Here is a 21887-nt window from a genome sequence, read left to right as displayed (position 1 = left end):
ACTACCTTATACACAAGTGTAAAGGAATGAATAAGAATATGTACATAAAAATATATGAATGAGTGATGGCCGAACGGCATAGGCAAGATGCAGTAGATGGTATAGAGTACAGCGTATACATATGAGATGGACAGGTAGTTTACCCCCGGTGATGCGTTGTGCAGACCTCACTACCCTCTGGAGAGCCATACGGTTATGGGCGGAGCAGTTGCCGTACCAGGCGGTGATACAGCCCGACAGGATGCTCTCGATTGTGCATCTGTAAAAGTTTGTGAATGTTTACTAGGGGGTAATATGGTGGCAGTGGATTTACCAGGGGGTAATGTGTTGGCAGTGGATTTAACAGGGGGTAATGTGGTGGCAGTAGAGCTACCAGGGGTAATGTGGTGGCAGTAGAGCTACCAGGGGGTAATGTGTTGGCAGTGGATTTAACAGGGGGTAATGTGGTGGCAGTAGAGCTACCAGGGGTAATGTGGTGGCAGTGGAGCTACCAGGGGTAATGTGGTGCCATTGGAACTACCAGGGGGTAATGTGATGCCAGTAGAGCTGAGAACAAACCTGAGCCCTGTTAGCTACCATAACTAATGCCCAGGCTTTATCTCAGTGGGCAGATGCAGTTTTGAGTTTCATGGATGACGTCGTTTCAACAGACAGACAGACAGACAGACAGAACGACAGAGAAACTGGTTTGTCTGGTTGAAATACATTACCATATGGTGTGAAGAGACTGACCGGCTGACTGGCTGCTTGACAGACTGACTGACTGTCTGACTGGCTGGCTGGCTTCTTTACTGACAGACTGGCTGACTGGATAACTGGCTGCTTGACATACTGACTGACTGGCTGACTGGATAACTGGCTGCTTGAATGGCTGACTGACTGACTGGTTGGCTGGATAACTGGCTGGGATTATCTGTTATAATAACAGATGCTGAGGTCATCATCAATTTACTGTAAAGAACTTTATTGATGTTACTGTGTGGTCTCCCTCCCTCCAACAGGCATCATCACTCAACATTATTACAACAAAAAAACAGAGAGAGTCCGAGAAAATGTGAGAGAGAGAGAGTGTGTGTGTGTGTGTGTGAGAGAGAGAGAGAGTGTGTGTGTGAGAGAGAGAGAGAGAGAGAGAGAGAGAGAGAGAGAGAGAGAGAGAGAGAGAGAGAGAGAGAGAGAGAGAGAGAGAGAGAGAGAGAGAGAGTGTGAGAGAGATAGTGTGTGTGTGAGAGAGAGAGAGAGAGAGAGAGAGAGGAGTCTGAGTGTATCAGTGTGTCCCACAGCAGCAGTAGTCTGAGGCTGAAGCAGAGCAGCAGGTCCTGACATCTATCAGGCAACAGTCTGCAGGTTACGGTAAGAAACTCTCTGTTTATATGAACAAACCTCTGGATACTGAATGGTATTAAATTAGTTACTTTATATTTACCATTGATTGAGCTGCCCTTCTTGAACAAGGCTCCCTTGTGGTCTGCTGACTTCAATAGGAAACCCCTAATCTACTGTTTGATAATGCCATCAATGTTTAAACTGGAACACAACTTCTTCCTCAGCAGCAGCAGGTAAAGTGTCTGAGCAGCGATCACATCACTGTAGATAACATGTCTATTCAAGGCCATAAATATGTCAACATCTAGAGAGCAATGCTTACTGGTTCACACACAGTGTTAGTAAACAGATATGTTTGTATAAACAGGTGTTCGGGTGGGCTACGTGTGTGAGATTAGAAAGGGAAGATGTGTGTGTCTGACCTGGTACGGACTGACTGACTGACAGACAGACAGACAGACAGACAGACAGACAGACAGACAGACAGACAGACAGACAGACAGACAGACAGACAGACAGACAGACAGACAGACAGACAGACAGACAGACAGACAGACAGACAGACAGACAGACAGACGAGTTGCATAACAGAGATGTGTTCAGATGATGATATCTGATTGGTGGTTTTACAGCAGAGAGCATAACTCTGTTGATATCTGATTGGTGGTTTTACAGCAGTGCAGCAACGTGTCATTTTAATATCATATGTTGAACAATGTTGAACATTCTTTTACTGTCTGTCTATAATGCTGAACTGTGGCCCTTCACACCTATGTACGATAACAAGACTAGAAAAGCATTTCTCCTCTCCTCTCTCTCTCTCTCTCTCTCTCTCTCTCTCTCTCTCTCTCTCTCTCTCTCTCTCTCTCTCTCTCTCTCTCTCTCTCTCTCTCTCTCTCCCTCTCTCTCTCTCTCTCTCTCTCTCTCTCTCTCTCCCTCTCTCCCTCTCTCTCTCTCTCTCTCTCTCTCTCTCTCTCTCTCTCTCTCTCTCTCTCTCTCTCTCTCTCTCTCTCTCTCTCCTCTCCTCTCCTCTTCTCTCCTCTCCTCTCCTCTCTCTTCTCTTTTCTCTCTCTCTTCTCTCTCTCTTCTCTCTCTCATCCTCCCTTATCCTCCTTTATCCTGCTAGACCTCTCTCTCTCAGCCTCCCTTATCCTGCTGGACCTCTCAAGCTGGACCTCTCTTGAGGAGGGAGAAGAACCATCTTCAGTATTGTTTTGAAAATATAAATCCCTTGTCCAACCGGGAAAGGTGGGTCATTGTTCAGGGCATAATGTTCCCTACATAATGATACAAAGCATGACATGTTCTCCTTGAAATAGAGATAAGTTATTCACAACGGGGAAAATACACAGGGAGAGAAGATGTGTATTGGGTACGGTCTGCCAACTGCTAGGCATTTGGAATTGGCCTGGTCTTCCATCAGCACACGTCCGTACACTAGAGAGCAGAACCCTGCTGATATCTGATTGGTGGTCAATGTATACACATCTATATAGCCTCAACATATGGTTCAACCTATAGTGTTGATATCATGGTCAGTCCTTGCATCCATACCTGTGTCTTTGAATCTGATAGTGGTTCCATTTCTCCAGGCCCATCCCCCTGCTTTTTACTGTGGTGGGGAGACGGCTTTGTTATTGTTTCAATTGCTGATTGGCGCTTTAAGAATGTTATGTAAAGTGGTTAGCTTTGCTAGTAAGGTGCTAGGGGTCAAGCAGACAGGTCTGGGGGTCATTTATGATGGTAGTAGGGGTCAAGCAGACAGGTCTGGAGGTCATTTATGATGGTGGTAGGGGTCAAGCAGACAGGTCTGGAGGTCATTTATGAAGGTGCTAGGGGTCAAGCAGACAGGTCTGGAGGTCATTTATGATGGTAGTAGGGGTCAAGCAGACAGGTCTGGAGGTCATTTATGAAGGTGCTAGGGGTCAAGCAGACAGGTCTGGAGGTCATTTATGATGGTGGTAGGGGTCAAGCAGACAGGTCTGGAGGTCATTTATGAAGGTGCTAGGGGTCAAGCAGACAGGTCTGGAGGTCATTTATGAAGGTGCTAGGGGTCAAGCAGACATGTCTGGAGGTCATTTATGATGGTGGTAGGGGTCAAGCAGACAGGTCTGGAGGTCATTTATGATGGTGGTAGGCGTCAAGCAGACAGGTCTCTGATATAATTATAATTTATGATATTAAAAAGCCCACAAGGTACTGATGGAACCAAGACATTCTCTTTACCGGGAGTTGGAGCTACTCCCTGTAGAGGAACATTACAGGGTATCAGGGCAGAAAATATATAGGGCCAATCAATCCTTTGTCCCAGTGGCAGTAAGGCTCCTGAATGTGTAAACCACCAGGAGGACCAGTGTTCTGGCCTACAGCTAACATTGTAGTTAAACCACCAGGAGGACCAGTGTTCTGGACTACAGCTAACATTGTAGTTAAACCACCAGGAGGACCAGTGTTCTGGACTACAGCTAACATTGTAGTTAAACCACCAGGAGGACCAGTGTTCTGGACTACAGCTAACATTGTAGTTAAACCACCAGGAGGACCAGTGTTCTGGTATACAGCTAACATTGTAGTTAAACCACCAGGAGGACCAGTGTTCTGGTCTACAGCTAACATTGTAGTTAAACCACCAGGAGGACCAGTGTTCTGGACTACAGCTAACATTGTAGTTAAACCACCAGGAGGACCAGTGTTCTGGTCTACAGCTAACATTGTAGTTAAACCACCAGGAGGACCAGTGTTCTGGTCTACAGCTAACATTGTAGTTAAACCACCAGGAGGACCAGCGTTCTGGCCTACAGCTAACATTGTAGTTGACAGTGTTCTGTCGTGTATAGTTTATGTAGTGGACAGATGATCATTGATCTCTCAGTACACTTTCTACAAGTATTTACAATATTTGTCAATCTTTGATTAAGTCATTATCTTTTGTATCTTATTCTATGTTCCAAATGTTACGTTATTCCCTATGACCCCTGGTCAAAATAACTGCACTTTATTTGACTGAGATCACATTATCATTAGCTGCAACGACTTGGGGAATATTTACAGGGGAGAGGAAGGATAATGAATGAGACAATTGTAAACTGGGGATGATTAGGTAGTCATGATCGTATGAAGGCCAGATTGGGAATTTAGCCAGGACACCAGGGTTAACACCCCTACTCTTATGATAATTGCCATGGGATCTTTAGTGACCACCGAGAGTCAGGACAACCGCTTAACGTCCCATCCGAAAGACTGCACCCTACACAGGGCAATGTCCCCAATCACTGCCCTGTGATATGTTTCTTTAGACCAGAGGAAATAGTACCTCCTACTGGCCCTTCAACACCACTTCCAGCAGCATCTTGTCTCCCATCTAGAAACTGGCCCTCCAACACCACTACCAGCAGCATCTGGTCTCCCATCTAGAAACTGGCCCTCCAACACCACTACCAGCAGCATCTGGTCTCCCATCTAGAAACTGGCTCTCCAACACCACTACCAGCAGCATCTGGTCTCCCATCTAGAAACTGGCCCTCCAACACCACTACCAGCAGCAACTGGTCTCCCATCTAGAAACTGGCCCTCCAACACCACTACCAGCAGCATCTGGTCTCCCATCTAGAAACTGGCCCTCCAACACCACTACCAGCAGCATCTGGTCTCCCATCTAGAAACTGGCCCTCCAACACCACTACCAGCAGCATCTGGTCTCCCATCTAGAAACTGGCCCTCCAACACCACTACCAGCAGCATCTGGTCTCCCATCTAGAAACTGGCCCTCCAACACCACTACCAGCAGCATCTGGTCTCCCATCTAGAAACTGGCCCTCCAACACCACTACCAGCAGCATCTGGTCTCCCATCTAGAAACTGGCCCTCCAACACCACTACCAGCAGCATCTGGTCTCCCATCTAGAAACTGGCCCTCCGACACCACTACCAGCAGCATCTGGTCTCCCATCTAGAAACTGGCCCTCCGACACCACTACCAGCAGCATCTGGTCTCCCATCTAGAAACTGGCCCTCCGACACCACTACCAGCAGCATCTGGTCTCCCATCTAGAAACTGGCCCTCCGACACCACTACCAGCAGCATCTGGTCTCCCATCTAGAAACTGGCCCTCCGACACCACTACCAGCAGCATCTGGTCTCCCATCTAGAAACTGGCCCTCCGACACCACTACCAGCAGCATCTGGTCTCCCATCTAGAAACTGGCCCTCCGACACCACTACCAGCAGCATCTGGTCTCCCATCTAGAAACTGGCCCTCCGACACCACTACCAGCAGCATCTGGTCTCCCATCTAGAAACTGGCCCTCCGAAACCACTACCAGCAGCATCTGGTCTCCCATCTAGAAACTGGCCCTCCAACACCACTATCAGCAGCATCTGGTCTCCCATCTAGAAACTGGCCCTCCAACACCACTACCAGCAGCATCTGGTCTCCCATCTAGAAACTGGCCCTCCAACACCACTACCAGCAGCATCTGGTCTCCCATCTAGAAACTGGCTCTCCAACACCACTACCAGCAGCATCTGGTCTCCCATCTAGAAACTGGCCCTCCAACACCACTATCAGCAGCATCTGGTCTCCCATCTAGAAACTGGCCCTCCAACACCACTACCAGCAGCATCTGGTCTCCCATCTAGAAACTGGCCCTCCAACACCACCAGCAGCATCTGGTCTCCCATCTAGAAACTGGCCCTCCAAGACCACTACCAGCAGCATCTGGTCTCCCATCTAGAAACTGGCCCTCCAACACCACTACCAGCAGCATCTGGTCTCCCATCTAGAAACTGGCCCTCCGACACCACTACCAGCAGCATCTGGTCTCCCATCTAGATACTGGCCCTCCGACACCACTACCAGCAACATCTGGTCTCCCATCTAGAAACTGGCCCTCCGACACCACTACCAGCAGCATCTGGTCTCCCATCTAGAAACTGGCCCTCCGACACCACTACCAGCAGCATCTGGTCTCCCATCTAGAAACTGGCCCTCCAACACCACCAGCAGCATCTGGTCTCCCATCTAGAAACTGGCCCTCCGACACCACTACCAGCAGCATCTGGTCTCCCATCTAGAAACTGGCCCTCCAACACCACTACCAGCAGCATCTGGTCTCCCATCTAGAAACTGGCCCTCCAACACCACTACCAGCAGCATCTGGTCTCCCATCTAGAAACTGGCCCTCCAACACCACTACCAGCAGCATCTGGTCTCCCATCTAGAAACTGGCCCTCCAACACCACTACCAGCAGCATCTGGTCTCCCATCTAGAAACTGGCCCTCCAACACCACTACCAGCAGCATCTGGTCTCCCATCTAGAAACTGGCCCTCCAACACCACTACCAGCAGCATCTGGTCTCCCATCTAGAAACTGGCCCTCCAACACCACTACCAGCAGCATCTGGTCTCCCATCTAGAAACTGGCCCTCCAACACCACTACCAGCAGCATCTGGTCTCCCATCTAGAAACTGGCCCTCCAACACCACTACCAGCAGCATCTGGTCTCCCATCTAGAAACTGGCCCTCCGACACCACTACCAGCAGCATCTGGTCTCCCATCTAGAAACTGGCCCTCCGACACCACTACCAGCAGCATCTGGTCTCCCATCTAGAAACTGGCCCTCCGACACCACTACCAGCAGCATCTGGTCTCCCATCTAGAAACTGGCCCTCCGACACCACTACCAGCAGCATCTGGTCTCCCATCTAGAAACTGGCCCTCCGACACCACTACCAGCAGCATCTGGTCTCCCATCTAGAAACTGGCCCTCCGACACCACTACCAGCAGCATCTGGTCTCCCATCTAGAAACTGGCCCTCCGACACCACTACCAGCAGCATCTGGTCTCCCATCTAGAAACTGGCCCTCCGACACCACTACCAGCAGCATCTGGTCTCCCATCTAGAAACTGGCCCTCCAACACCCCTACCAACAGCATCTGGTCTCCCATCTAGAAACTGGCCCTCCGAAACCACTACCAGCAGCATCTGGTCTCCCATCTAGAAACTGGCCCTCCAACACCACTATCAGCAGCATCTGGTCTCCCATCTAGAAACTGGCCCTCCAACACCACTACCAGCAGCATCTGGTCTCCCATCTAGAAACTGGCCCTCCAACACCACTACCAGCAGCATCTGGTCTCCCATCTAGAAACTGGCCCTCCAACACCACTACCAGCAGCATCTGGTCTCCCATCTAGAAACTGGCCCTCCAACACCATTACCAGCAGCATCTGGTCTCCCATCTAGAAACTGGCCCTCCAACACCATTACCAGCAGCATCTGGTCTCCCATCTAGAAACTGGCCCTCCAACACCCCTACCAGCAGCATCTGGTCTCCCATCTAGAAACTGGCCCTCCAACACCACTACCAGCAGCATCTGGTCTCCCATCTAGAAACTGGCCCTCCCACACCATTACCAGCAGCATCTGGTCTCCCATCTAGAAACTGGCCCTCCAACACCACTACCAGCAGCATCTGGTCTCCCATCTAGAAACTGGCCCTCCAACACCACTACTAGCAGCATCTGGTCTCCCATCTAGAAACTGGCCCTCCAACACCACTACCAGCAGCATCTGGTCTCCCATCTAGAAACTGGCCCTCCAACACCACTACCAGCAGCATCTGGTCTCCCATCTAGAAACTGGCCCTCCAACACCACTACCAGCAGCATCTGGTCTCCCATCTAGAAACTGGCCCTCCGACACCACTACCAGCAGCATCTGGTCTCCCATCTAGAAACTGGCCCTCCAACACCACTACCAGCAGCATCTGGTCTCCCATCTAGAAACTGGCCCTCCAACACCACTACCAGCAGCATCTGGTCTCCCATCTAGAAACTGGCCCTCCAACACCACTACCAGCAGCATCTGGTCTCCCATCTAGAAACTGGCCCTACAACACCACTACCAGCAGCATCTGGTCTCCCATCTAGAAACTGGCCCTCCAACACCACTACCCGCAGCATCTGGTCTCCCATCTAGAAACTGGCCCTCCGACACCACTACCAGCAGCATCTGGTCTCCCATCTAGAAACTGGCCCTCCGACACCACTACCAGCAGCATCTGGTCTCCCATCTAGAAACTGGCCCTCCAACACCACCAGCAGCATCTGGTCTCCCATCTAGAAACTGGCCCTCCAACACCACTACCAGCAGCATCTGGTCTCCCATCTAGAAACTGGCCCTCCAACACCACTACCAGCAGCATCTGGTCTCCCATCTAGAAACTGGCCCTCCAACACCACTACCAGCAGCATCTGGTCTCCCATCTAGAAACTGGCCCTCCAACACCATTACCAGCAGCATCTGGTCTCCCATCTAGAAACTGGCCCTCCAACACCACCAGCAGCATCTGGTCTCCCATCTAGAAACTGGCCCTCCAACACCACTACCAGCAGCATCTGGTCTCCCATCTAGAAACTGGCCCTCCAACACCACTACCAGCAGCATCTGGTCTCCCATCTAGAAACTGGCCCTCCAACACCACTACCAGCAGCATCTGGTCTCCCATCTAGAAACTGGCCCTCCAACACCACTACCAGCAGCATCTGGTCTCCCATCTAGAAACTGGCCCTCCAACACCACTACCAGCAGCATCTGGTCTCCCATCTAGAAACTGGCCCTCCAACACCATTACCAGCAGCATCTGGTCTCCCATCTAGAAACTGGCCCTCCAACACCATTACCAGCAGCATCTGGTCTCCCATCTAGAAACTGGCCCTCCAACACCCCTACCAGCAGCATCTGGTCTCCCATCTAGAAACTGGCCCTCCAACACCACTACCAGCAGCATCTGGTCTCCCATCTAGAAACTGGCCCTCCAACACCATTACCAGCAGCATCTGGTCTCCCATCTAGAAACTGGCCCTCCAACACCACTACCAGCAGCATCTGGTCTCCCATCTAGAAACTGGCCCTCCAACACCACTACTAGCAGCATCTGGTCTCCCATCTAGAAACTGGCCCTCCGACACCACTACCAGCAGCATCTGGTCTCCCATCTAGAAACTGGCCCTCCAACACCACTACCAGCAGCATCTGGTCTCCCATCTAGAAACTGGCCCTCCAACACCACTACCAGCAGCATCTGGTCTCCCATCTAGAAACTGGCCCTCCGACACCACTACCAGCAGCATCTGGTCTCCCATCTAGAAACTGGCCCTCCAACACCACTACCAGCAGCATCTGGTCTCCCATCTAGAAACTGGCCCTCCGACACCACTACCAGCAGCATCTGGTCTCCCATCTAGAAACTGGCCCTCCAACACCACTACCAGCAGCATCTGGTCTCCCATCTAGAAACTGGCCCTCCAACACCACTACCAGCAGCATCTGGTCTCCCATCTAGAAACTGTTGTGGAAATATATAGTCAATCATATTTCTCAAATACTGGAGCCTGTCAGTTCAAATATACTTTAATTACAGCTTAATAAAAGTCGAGCTGGTCCATGAATACAACTCACTTTCCAGTCTTGGCACGTACTTCTTATACATTTTTCCTCCTTACGTCACACCAATAGTAACTCCTCTTAATGACTCCTCTCCTCTGGCATTTAGCCACCGTTATCTTATTGCCTTGCACTCATTTTAGTTTGGTTTCATATTAGGGCATGGAAACTGTAGAGCCACACCAATAGTTCAAACATACAGACATGTACTCGCCTTAAGACAGCTTCATGCATGTAGGACCATAGCAACAGTACATATTAGGCCATAGCACAGTTACAGGAATACCCAGTCGTGTCCAACCCCCAGACAGGTGCATGTCCAACGGTGTCTAATGACCCAGAGCATATATACAGTGCACCCATCTTACTAGCTCTTCTGCAATTAATAATTAACACCTATGGTCTGACCAGGACCAAGCCAGCAGTGGGATGTAGGGTGGTATGCTGCTGGGGATAGGGTGCAGACCTAAATATCTGAAACACTTCTCTGACCTGCTGGATATTTGCATAACTTCACTTGGAAACCTTTTTGGCAGAAACTTCAGTCACGAGACGTCATGTTCATACACATATTAGACACACACGCACGGGCGCACACACACACAAACACACACTAACAGGATGTCTGTCCGTGTCTTATATTTCCCAGCCAGTTAGTGACAAGCTAAACTGTAATCTTAGAGGTGGAATAAATTGAAAAGTGAAGTGATATGTTTAACAAAGCTGCTAACAGGATGTCTGTCAGATGTTTAACATAGCTACTAACAGGATGTCTGTCAGGTGTTTAACAAAGCTGCTAACAGGATGTCTGTCAGGTGTTTAACATAGCTACTAACAGGATGTCTGTCAGGTGTTTAACATAGCTACTAGCAGGATGTCTGTCAGGTGTTAAACATAGTTACTAACAGGATGTAGCTACTAACAGGATGTCTGTCAGGTGTTTAACATAGCTACTAACAGGATGTCTGTCAGGTGTTTAAAATAGCTACTCACAGGATGTCTGTCAGGTGTTTAACATAGCTGCTAGCAGGATGTCTGTCAGGTGTTTAACATAGTTACTAACAGGATGTAGCTACTAACAGGATGTCTGTCAGGTGTTTAACATAGCTACTAACAGGATGTAGCTACTAACAGGATGTCTGTCAGGTGTTTAACATCGCTACAAACAGGACGTCTGTCAGGTGTTTAACATAGCTACTAACAGGATGTCTGTCAGGTGTTTAACATAGCTACTAACAGGATGTCTGTCAGGTGTTTAACATAGCTACTAACAGGACGTCTGTCAGGTGTTTAACATAGCTACTAACAGGATGTCTGTCAGGTGTTTAACATAGCTACTAACAGAATGTAGCTACTAACAGGATGTCTGTCAGGTGTTTAACATCGCTACTAACAGGATGTCTGTCAGGTGTTTAACATAGCTACTAACAGGACGTCTGTCAGGTGTTTAACATAGCTACTAACAGGACGTCTGTCAGGTGTTTAACATAGCTACTAACAGGATGTCTGTCAGGTGTTTAACATAGCTACTAACAGGATGTCTGTCAGGTGTTTAACATAGCTACTAACAGGATGTAGCTACTAGCAGGATGTCTGTCAGGTGTTTAACATAGCTACTAACAGGACGTCTGTCAGGTGTTTAACATAGCTACTAACAGGATGTCTGTCAGGTGTTTAACATAGCTACTAACAGGATGTCTGTCTGGTGTTTAACATAGCTACTAACAGGATGTCTGTCAGGTGTTTAACATAGCTACTAACAGGATGTCTGTCAGGTGTTTAACATAGCTACTAACAGGATGTAGCTACTAGCAGGATGTCTGTCAGGTGTTTAACAAAGCTGCTAACAGGATGTCTGTCAGGTGTTAAACATAGTTACTAACAGGATGTAGCTGCTAACAGGATGTCTGTCAGGTGTTTAACATAGCTACTAACAGGATGTCTGTCAGGTGTTTAACATAGCTACTCACAGGATGTCTGTCAGGTGTTTAACATAGCTGCTAGCAGGATGTCTGTCAGGTGTTTAACATAGTTACTAACAGGATGTAGCTACTAACAGGATGTCTGTCAGGTGTTTAACATAGCTACTAACAGGATGTAGCTGCTAGCAGGATGTCTGTCAGGTGTTTAACATAGTTACTAACAGGATGTAGCTGCTAGCAGGATGTCTGTCAGGTGTTTAACATAGTTACTAACAGGATGTAGCTACTAACAGGATGTCTGTCAGGTGTTTAACATAGCTACTAACAGGATGTAGCTACTAACAGGATGTCTGTCAGGTGTTTAACATCGCTACTAACAGGATGTCTGTCAGGTGTTTAACATAGCTACAAACAGGACGTCTGTCAGGTGTTTAACATAGCTACTAACAGGATGTCTGTCAGGTGTTTAACATAGCTACTAACAGGATGTAGCTACTAACAGGATGTCTGTCAGGTGTTTAACATCGCTACTAACAGGATGTCTGTCAGGTGTTTAACATAGCTACTAACAGGACGTCTGTCAGGTGTTTAACATAGCTACTAACAGGATGTCTGTCAGGTGTTTAACATAGCTACTAACAGAATGTAGCTACTAACAGGATGTCTGTCAGGTGTTTAACATAGCTACTAACAGGATGTCTGTCAGGTGTTTAACATAGCTACTAACAGGATGTCTGTCAGGTGTTTAACATAGCTACATTATCAGGATGTCTGTCAGGTGTTTAACATAGCTACTAACAGGATGTCTGTCAGGTGTTTAACATAGCTACTAACAGGATGTCTGTCAGGTCAGGTGTTTAACATAGCTACTAACATGATGTAGCTACTAACAGGATGTCTGTCAGGTGTTTAACATAGCTACTAACAGGATGTCTGTCAGGTGTTTAACATAGCTACTAACAGGATGTCTGTCAGGTGTTTAACATAGCTACTAACAGGATGTAGCTACTAGCAGGATGTCTGTCAGGTGTTTAACATAGCTACTAACAGGATGTAGCTACTAGCAGGATGTCTGTCAGGTGTTTAACATAGCTACTAACAGGATGTCTGTCTGGTGTTTAACATAGCTACTAGCAGGATGTCTGTCAGGTGTTTAACATAGCTACTAGCAGGATGTCTGTCAGGTGTTTAACATAGCTACTAGCAGGATGTCTGTCAGGTGTTTAACATAGCTACTAACAGGATGTCTGTCTGGTGTTTAACATAGCTACTAGCAGGATGTCTGTCAGGTGTTTAACATAGCTACTAGCAGGATGTCTGTCAGGTGTTTAACATAGCTACTAGCAGGATGTCTGTCAGGTGTTTAACATAGCTACTAGCAGGATGTCTGTCAGGTGTTTAACATAGCTACTAGCAGGATGTCTGTCAGGTGTTTAACATAGCTACTAACAGGATGTCTGTCTGGTGTTTAACATAGCTACTAGCAGGATGTCTGTCAGGTGTTTAACATAGCTACTAGCAGGATGTCTGTCAGGTGTTTAACATAGCTGCTAACAGGATGTCTGTCAGGTGTTTAACATAGCTACTAACAGGATGTCTGTCAGGTGTTTAACATAGCTACTAACAGGATGTCTGTCAGGTGTTTAACATAGCTACTAGCAGGATGTCTGTCAGGTGTTTAACATAGCTACTAACAGGATGTCTGTCAGGTGTTTAACATAGCTACTAACAGGATGTAGCTACTAACAGGATGTAGCTACTAACAGGATATCTGTCAGGTGTTTAACATAGCTACTAACAGGATGTAGCTACTAACAGGATGTATGTCAGGTGTTTAACATAGCTACTAACAGGATGTAGCTACTAACAGGATGTCTGTCAGGTGTATAACATAGCTACTAACAGGATGTAGCTCTTTAGCAGGATGTCTGTCTGGTGTTTAACATAGCTACTAGCAGGATGTCTATCAGATGTTTAACATAGCTACTAACAGGATGTAGCTACTAACAGGATGTAGCTACTAACAGGATGTAGCTACTAACAGGATGTCTGTCAGGTGTTTAACATAGCTACTAACAGGATATCTGTCAGGTGTTTAACATAGCTACTAACAGGATGTCTGTCAGGTGTTTAACAAAGCTACTAACAGGATGTCTGTCAGGTGTTTAACATAGCTACTAGCAGAATGTAGCTACTAACAGGATGTCTGTCAGGTGTTTAACATAGCTACTAACAGGATGTAGCTACTAACAGGATGTCTGTCAGGTGTTTAACATAGCTACTAACAGGATGTCTGTCAGGTGTTTAACATAGCTACTAGCAGAATGTAGCTACTAACAGGATGTCTGTCAGGTGTTTAACATAGCTACTAACAGGATGTAGCTACTAACAGGATGTCTGTCAGGTGTTTAACATAGCTACTAACAGGATATCTGTCAGGTGTTTAACATAGCTACTAACAGGATGTCTGTCAGGTGTTTAACATAGCTACTAACAGAATGTAGCTACTAACAGGATGTCTGTCAGGTGTTTAACATAGCTACTAACAGGATGTAGCTACTAACAGGATGTCTGTCAGGTGCTTAACATAGCTACTAACAGGATGTCTGTCAGGTGTTTAACATAGCTACTAACAGGATGTCTGTCAGGTGTTTAACATAGCTACTAACAGGATGTCTGTCAGGTGTTTAACATAGCTACTAGCAGGATGTCTGTCAGGTGTTTAACATAGCTACTAACAGGATGTCTGTCAGGTGTTTAACATAGCTACTAACAGGATGTAGCTACTAACAGGATGTAGCTACTAACAGGATATCTGTCAGGTGTTTAACATAGCTACTAACAGGATGTAGCTACTAACAGGATGTCTGTCAGGTGTTTAACATAGCTACTAACAGGATGTAGCTACTAACAGGATGTCTGTCAGGTGTATAACATAGCTACTAACAGGATGTAGCTCTTTAGCAGGATGTCTGTCTGGTGTTTAACATAGCTACTAGCAGGATGTCTATCAGGTGTTTAACATAGCTACTAGCAGGATGTCTGTCAGGTGTTTAACATCGCTACTAACAGGATGTCTGTCAGGTGTTTAACATAGCTGCTAGCAGGATGTCTGTCAGGTGTTTAACATAGCTACTAACAGGATGTCTGTCAGGTGTTTAACATAGCTACTAACAGGATGTCTGTCAGGTGTTTAACATAACTACTAGCAGGATGTCTGTCAGGTGTTTAACATAGCTACTAACAGGATGTCTGTCAGGTGTTTAACATAGCTACTAACAGGATGTAGCTAATAGCAGGATGTCTGTCAGGTGTTTAACATAGCTACTAGCAGGATGTCTGTCAGGTCAGGTGTTTAACATAGCTACTAGCAGGATGTCTGTCAGGTGTTTAACATAGCTACTAGCAGGATGTCTGTCAGGTGTTTAACATAGCTACTAGCAGGATGTCTGTCAGGTGTTTAACATAGCTACCAGCAGGATGTCTGTCAGGTGTTTAACATAGCTACTAACATGATGTAGCTACTAACAGGATATCTGTCAGGTGTTTAACATAGCTACTAACATGATGTAGCTACTTACAGGATGTCTGTCAGGTGTTTAACATAGCTCTAACAGGATGTAGCTACTAACAGGATGTCTGCCAGGTGTTTAACATAGCTACCAGCAGGATGTCTGTCAGGTGTTTAACATAGCTACTAACATGATGTAGCTACTAACAGGATATCTGTCAGGTGTTTAACATAGCTACTAACATGATGTAGCTACTAACAGGATGTCTGTCAGGTGTTTAACATAGCTCTAACAGGATGTAGCTACTAACAGGATGTCTGCCAGGTGTTTAACATAGCTACTAACAGGATGTAGCTACTAACAGGATGTAGCTACTAACAGGATGTCTGTCAGGTGTTTAACATAGCTACTAACAGGATGTAGCTACTAACAGGATGTCTGTCAGGTGTTTAACATAGCTACTAACAGGATGTAGCTACTAACAGGATGTCTGTCAGGTGTTTAACATAGCTCTAACAGGATGTAGCTACTAACAGGATGTCTGTCAGGTGTTTAACATAGCTACTAACAGGATGTAGCTACTAACAGGATGTAGCTACTAACAGGATGTCTGTCAGGTGTTTAACATAGCTACTAACAGGATGTAGCTACTAACAGGATGTCTGTCAGGTGTTTAACATAGCTACTAACAGGATGTAGCTACTAACAGGATGTCTGTCAGGTGTTTAACATAGCTACTAGCAGGATGTCTGTCAGGTGTTTAACATAGCTACTAGCAGGATGTCTGTCAGGTGTTTAACATAGCTGCTAACAGGATGTCTGTCAGGTGTTTAACATAGCTACTAACAGGATGTCTGTCAGGTGTTTAACATAGCTACTAACAGGATGTCTGTCAGGTGTTTAACATAGCTACTAACAGGATGTCTGTCAGGTGTTTAACATAGCTACTAACAGGATGTCTGTCAGGTGTTTAACATAGCTACTAACAGGATGTAGCTACTAACAGGATGTCTGTCAGGTGTTTAACATAGCTACTAACAGGATGTCTGTCAGGTGTTTAGCATAGCTACTAACAGGATGTCTGTCAGGTGTTTAACATAGCTACTAGCAGGATGTCTGTCAGGTGTTTAACATAGCTACTAACAGGATGTCTGTCAGGTGTTTAACATAGCTACTAACAGGATGTCTGTCAGGTGTTTAACATAGCTACTAGCAGGATGTCTGTCAGGTGTTTAACATAGGTACTAACAGGATGTCTGTCAGGTGTTTAACATAGCTACTAACAGGATGTAGCTACTAACAGGATGTCTGTTAGGTGTTTAACATAGCTACTAAAAGGATGTAGCTACTAACAGGATGTAGCTACTAGCAGGATGTCTGTCAGGTGTTTAACATAGCTACTAACAGGATGTCTGTCAGGTGTTTAACATAGCTGCTAGTAGCTATGTTAAACACCAGACAGACATCCTGTTAGTAGCTATGTTAAACACCTGACAGACATCCTGCTAGTAGCTATGTTAAACACCAGACAGACATCCTGTTAGTAGCTATGTTAAACACCTGACAGACATCCTGCTAGTAGCTATGTTAAACACCAGACAGACATCCTGTTAGTAGCTATGTTAAACACCAGACAGACATCCTGCTAGTAGCTATGTTAAACACCAGACAGACATCCTGTTAGTAGCTATGTTAAACACCTGACAGACATCCTGCTAGTAGCTATGTTAAACACCAGACAGACATCCTGCTAGTAGCTATGTTAAACACCAGACAGACATCCTGTTAGTAGCTATGTTAAACACCTGACAGACATCCTGTTAGTAGCTATGTTAAACACCTGACCTGACAGCCATCCTGTTAGTAGCTATGTTAAACACCTGACAGACATCCTGTTAGTAGCTATGTTAAACACCTGACAGACATCCTGTTAGTAGCTATGTTAAACACCTGACAGACATCCTCTTAGTAGCTATGTTAAACACCTGACAGACATCCTGCTAGTAGCTATGTTAAACACCTGACAGACATCCTGCTAGTAGCTATGTTAAACACCTGACAGACATCCTGCTAGTAGCTATGTTAAACACCTGACAGACATCCTGCTAGTAGCTATGTTAAACACCAGACAGACATCCTGTTAGTAGCTATGTTAAACACCTGACAGACATCCTGTTAGTAGCTATGTTAAACACCTGACCTGACAGACATCCTGTTAGTAGCTATGTTAAACACCTGACAGACATCCTGCTAGTAGCTACATCCTGTTAGTAGCTATGTTAAACACCTGACAGACATCCTGTTAGTAGCTATGTTAAACACCTGACAGACATCCTGTTAGTAGCTATGTTAAACACCTGACCTGACAGACATCCTGTTAGTAGCTATGTTAAACACCTGACAGACATCCTGTTAGTAGCTATGTTAAACACCTGACAGACATCCTGTTAGTAGCTATGTTAAACACCTGACCTGACAGACATCCTGTTAGTAGCTATGTTAAACACCTGACAGACATCCTGTTAGTAGCTATGTTAAACACCTGACAGACATCCTGTTAGTAGCTACATCATGTTAGTAGCTATGTTAAACACCTGACCTGACAGACATCCTGTTAGTAGCTATGTTAAACACCTGACAGACATCCTGTTAGTAGCTATGTTAAACACCTGACAGACATCCTCTTAGTAGCTATGTTAAACACCTGACAGACATCCTGCTAGTAGCTATGTTAAACACCTGACAGACATCCTGCTAGTAGCTATGTTAAACACCTGACAGACATCCTGCTAGTAGCTATGTTAAACACCTGACAGACATCCTGCTAGTAGCTATGTTAAACACCAGACAGACATCCTGTTAGTAGCTATGTTAAACACCTGACAGACATCCTGTTAGTAGCTATGTTAAACACCTGACCTGACAGACATCCTGTTAGTAGCTATGTTAAACACCTGACAGACATCCTGCTAGTAGCTACATCCTGTTAGTAGCTATGTTAAACACCTGACAGACATCCTGTTAGTAGCTATGTTAAACACCTGACAGACATCCTGTTAGTAGCTATGTTAAACACCTGACCTGACAGACATCCTGTTAGTAGCTATGTTAAACACCTGACAGACATCCTGTTAGTAGCTACATCATGTTAGTAGCTATGTTAAACACCTGACCTGACAGACATCCTGTTAGTAGCTATGTTAAACACCTGACAGACATCCTGTTAGTAGCTATGTTAAACACCTGACAGACATCCTCTTAGTAGCTATGTTAAACACCTGACAGACATCCTGTTAGTAGCTATGTTAAACACCTGACAGACATCCTGTTAGTAGCTATGTTAAACACCTGACAGACATCCTGTTAGTAGCTACATCATGTTAGTAGCTATGTTAAACACCTGACCTGACAGACATCCTGTTAGTAGCTATGTTAAACACCTGACAGACATCCTCTTAGCAGCTATGTTAAACACCTGACAGACATCCTGTTAGTAGCTATGTTAAACACCTGACAGACATCCTCTTAGCAGCTATGTTAAACACCTGACAGACATCCTGTTAGTAGCTATGTTAAACACCTGACAGACATCCTCTTAGTAGCTATGTTAAACACCTGACAGACATCCTGTTAGTAGCTATGTTAAACACCTGACAGACATCCTGTTAGTAGCTACATCATGTTAGTAGCTATGTTAAACACCTGACCTGACAGACATCCTGTTAGTAGCTATGTTAAACACCTGACAGACATCCTGTTAGTAGCTATGTTAAACACCTGACAGACATCCTGTTAGTAGCGATGTTAAACACCTGACAGACATCCTGTTAGTAGCTACATCCTGTTAGTAGCTATGTTAAACACCTGACCTGACAGACATCCTGTTAGTAGCTATGTTAAACACCTGACAGACATCCTGTTAGTAGCTATGTTAAACACCTGACAGACATCCTGTTAGTAGCTATGTTAAACACCTGACAGACATCCTGTTAGTAGCTATGTTAAACACCTGACAGACATCCTGTTAGTAGCTACATTCTGTTAGTAGCTATGTTAAACACCTGACAGACATCCTGTTAGTAGCTATGTTAAACACCTGACAGACGTCCTGTTAGTAGCTATGTTAAACACCTGACAGACATCCTGTTAGTAGCTATGTTAAACACCTGACAGACATCCTGTTAGCAGCTTTGTTAAACACCTGACAGACATCCTGCTAGTAGCTACATCCTGTTAGTAGCTATGTTAAACACCTGACAGACATCCTGTTAGTAGCTATGTTAAACACCTGACAGACATCCTGTTAGTAGCTATGTTAAACACCTGACCTGACAGACATCCTGTTAGTAGCTATGTTAAACACCTGACAGACATCCTGTTAGTAGCTATGTTAAACACCTGACAGACATCCTGTTAGTAGCTACATCATGTTAGTAGCTATGTTAAACACCTGACCTGACAGACATCCTGTTAGTAGCTATGTTAAACACCTGACAGACATCCTGTTAGTAGCTATGTTAAACACCTGACAGACATCCTCTTAGTAGCTATGTTAAACACCTGACAGACATCCTGTTAGTAGCTATGTTAAACACCTGACAGACATCCTGCTAGTAGCTATGTTAAACACCTGACAGACATCCTGTTAGTAGCTATGTTAAACACCTGACAGACATCCTGTTAGTAGCTACATCCTGTTAGTAGCTATGTTAAACACCTGACCTGACAGACATCCTGTTAGTAGCTATGTTAAACACCTGACAGACATCCTGTTAGTAGCTATGTTAAACACCTGACAGACATCCTGTTAGTAGCTATGTTAAACACCTGACAGACATCCTGTTAGTAGCTATGTTAAACACCTGACAGACATCCTGTTAGTAGCTACATCCTGTTAGTAGCTACATCCTGTTAGTAGCTATGTTAAACACCTGACAGACATCCTGTTAGTAGCTATGTTAAACACCTGACAGACGTCCTGTTAGTAGCTATGTTAAACACCTGACAGACATCCTGTTAGTAGCGATGTTAAACACCTGACAGACATCCTGTTAGTAGCTACATCCTGTTAGTAGCTATGTTAAACACCTGACAGACATCCTGTTACTAGCTATGTTAAACACCTGACAGACGTCCTGTTTGTAGCTATGTTAAACACCTGACAGACATCCTGTTAGTAGCGATGTTAAACACCTGACAGACATCCTGTTAGTAGCTACATCCTGTTAGTAGCTATGTTAAACACCTGACAGACATCCTGTTAGTAGCTATGTTAAACACCTGACAGACATCCTGCTAGCAGCTACATCCTTTTAGTAGCTATGTTAAACACCTGACAGACATCCTGTTAGTAGCTATGTTAAACACCTGACAGACATCCTGTTAGTAGCTATGTTAAACACCTGACAGACATCCTGTTAGTAGCTACATCCTGTTAGTAGCTATGTTAAACACCTGACAGACATCCTGTTAGTAGCTACATCCTGTTAGTAGCTATGTTAAACACCTGACAGACATCCTGTTAGTAGCTACATCCTGTTAGTAGCTACATCCTGTTAGTAGCTATGTTAAACACCTGACAGACATCCTGTTAGTAGCTACATCCTGTTAGAGCTATGTTAAACACCTGACAGACATCCTGTTAGTAGCTACATCCTGTTAGTAGCTATGTTAAACACCTGACAGACATCCTGTTAGTAGCTACATCCTGTTAGTAGCTATGTTAAACACCTGACAGACATCCTGTTAGTAGCTACATCCTGTCAGGTGTTTAACTGTCAGGTGTTTAACATAGCTACTAACAGGATGTCTGTCAGGTGTTTAACATAGCTACTAACAGGATGTCTGTCAGGTGTTTAACATAGCTATTAACAGGATGTAGCTACTAACAGGATGTCTGTCAGGTGTTTAACATAGCTACTAACAGGATATCTGTCAGGTGTTTAACATAGCTACTAACAGGATATCTGTCAGGTGTTTAACATAGCTACTAACAGGATGTCTGTCAGGTGTTTAACATAGCTACTAAAAGGATGTAGCTACTAGCAGGATGTCTGTCAGGTGTTTAACATAGCTACTAACAGGATGTCTGTCAGGTGTTTAACATAGCTACTAGCAGGATGTCTGTCAGGTGTTTAACATAGGTACTAACAGGATGTCTGTCAGGTGTTTAACATAGCTACTAACAGGATGTAGCTACTAACAGGATGTCTGTTAGGTGTTTAACATAGCTACTAAAAGGATGTAGCTACTAACAGGATGTAGCTACTAGCAGGATGTCTGTCAGGTGTTTAACATAGCTACTAACAGGATGTCTGTCAGGTGTTTAACATAGCTACTAGCAGGATGTCTGTCAGGTGTTTAACATAGCTGCTAGCAGGATGTCTGTCAGGTGTTTAACATAGCTACTAACAGGATGTCTGTCAGGTGTTTAACATAGCTACTAGCAGGATGTCTGTCAGGTGTTTAACATAGCTGCTAGCAGGATGTCTGTCAGGTGTTTAACATAGCTGCTAGCAGGATGTCTATCAGGTGTTTAACATAGCTACTAACAGGATGTCAGGTCAGGTGTTTAACATCGCTACTAACAGGATGTAGCTACTAGCAGGATGTCTGTCAGGTCAGGTGGTTAACATAGCTACTAGCAGGATGTCTGTCAGGTGTTTAACATAGCTACTA

The 21887-nt window shown here is 45.3% G+C and overlaps 1 protein-coding gene across 1 annotated transcript in view; it reads left to right on the top strand.

Annotated features, from left to right (window-relative positions):
* The first annotated feature begins 1212 nt into the window (after window positions 1-1212).
* The window catches only part of cysltr1 (cysteinyl leukotriene receptor 1), a 56377-nt gene continuing 35702 nt past the window's right edge, over window positions 1213-21887 (top strand). The window contains exon 1 of the mRNA XM_071399855.1: window positions 1213-1350. The gene's annotated coding sequence lies outside the window, so the exon portion shown is untranslated. The remainder of the gene's footprint in view (window positions 1351-21887) is intronic.

Source organism: Salvelinus alpinus, chromosome 4 (assembly GCF_045679555.1).
Source record: "Salvelinus alpinus chromosome 4, SLU_Salpinus.1, whole genome shotgun sequence".
In the NCBI taxonomy this organism is placed as follows: Eukaryota; Metazoa; Chordata; class Actinopteri; order Salmoniformes; family Salmonidae; genus Salvelinus; species Salvelinus alpinus.
Note: the sequence above shows the minus strand (reverse complement) of the source record. Positions and strands in the feature narration are given on the sequence as shown.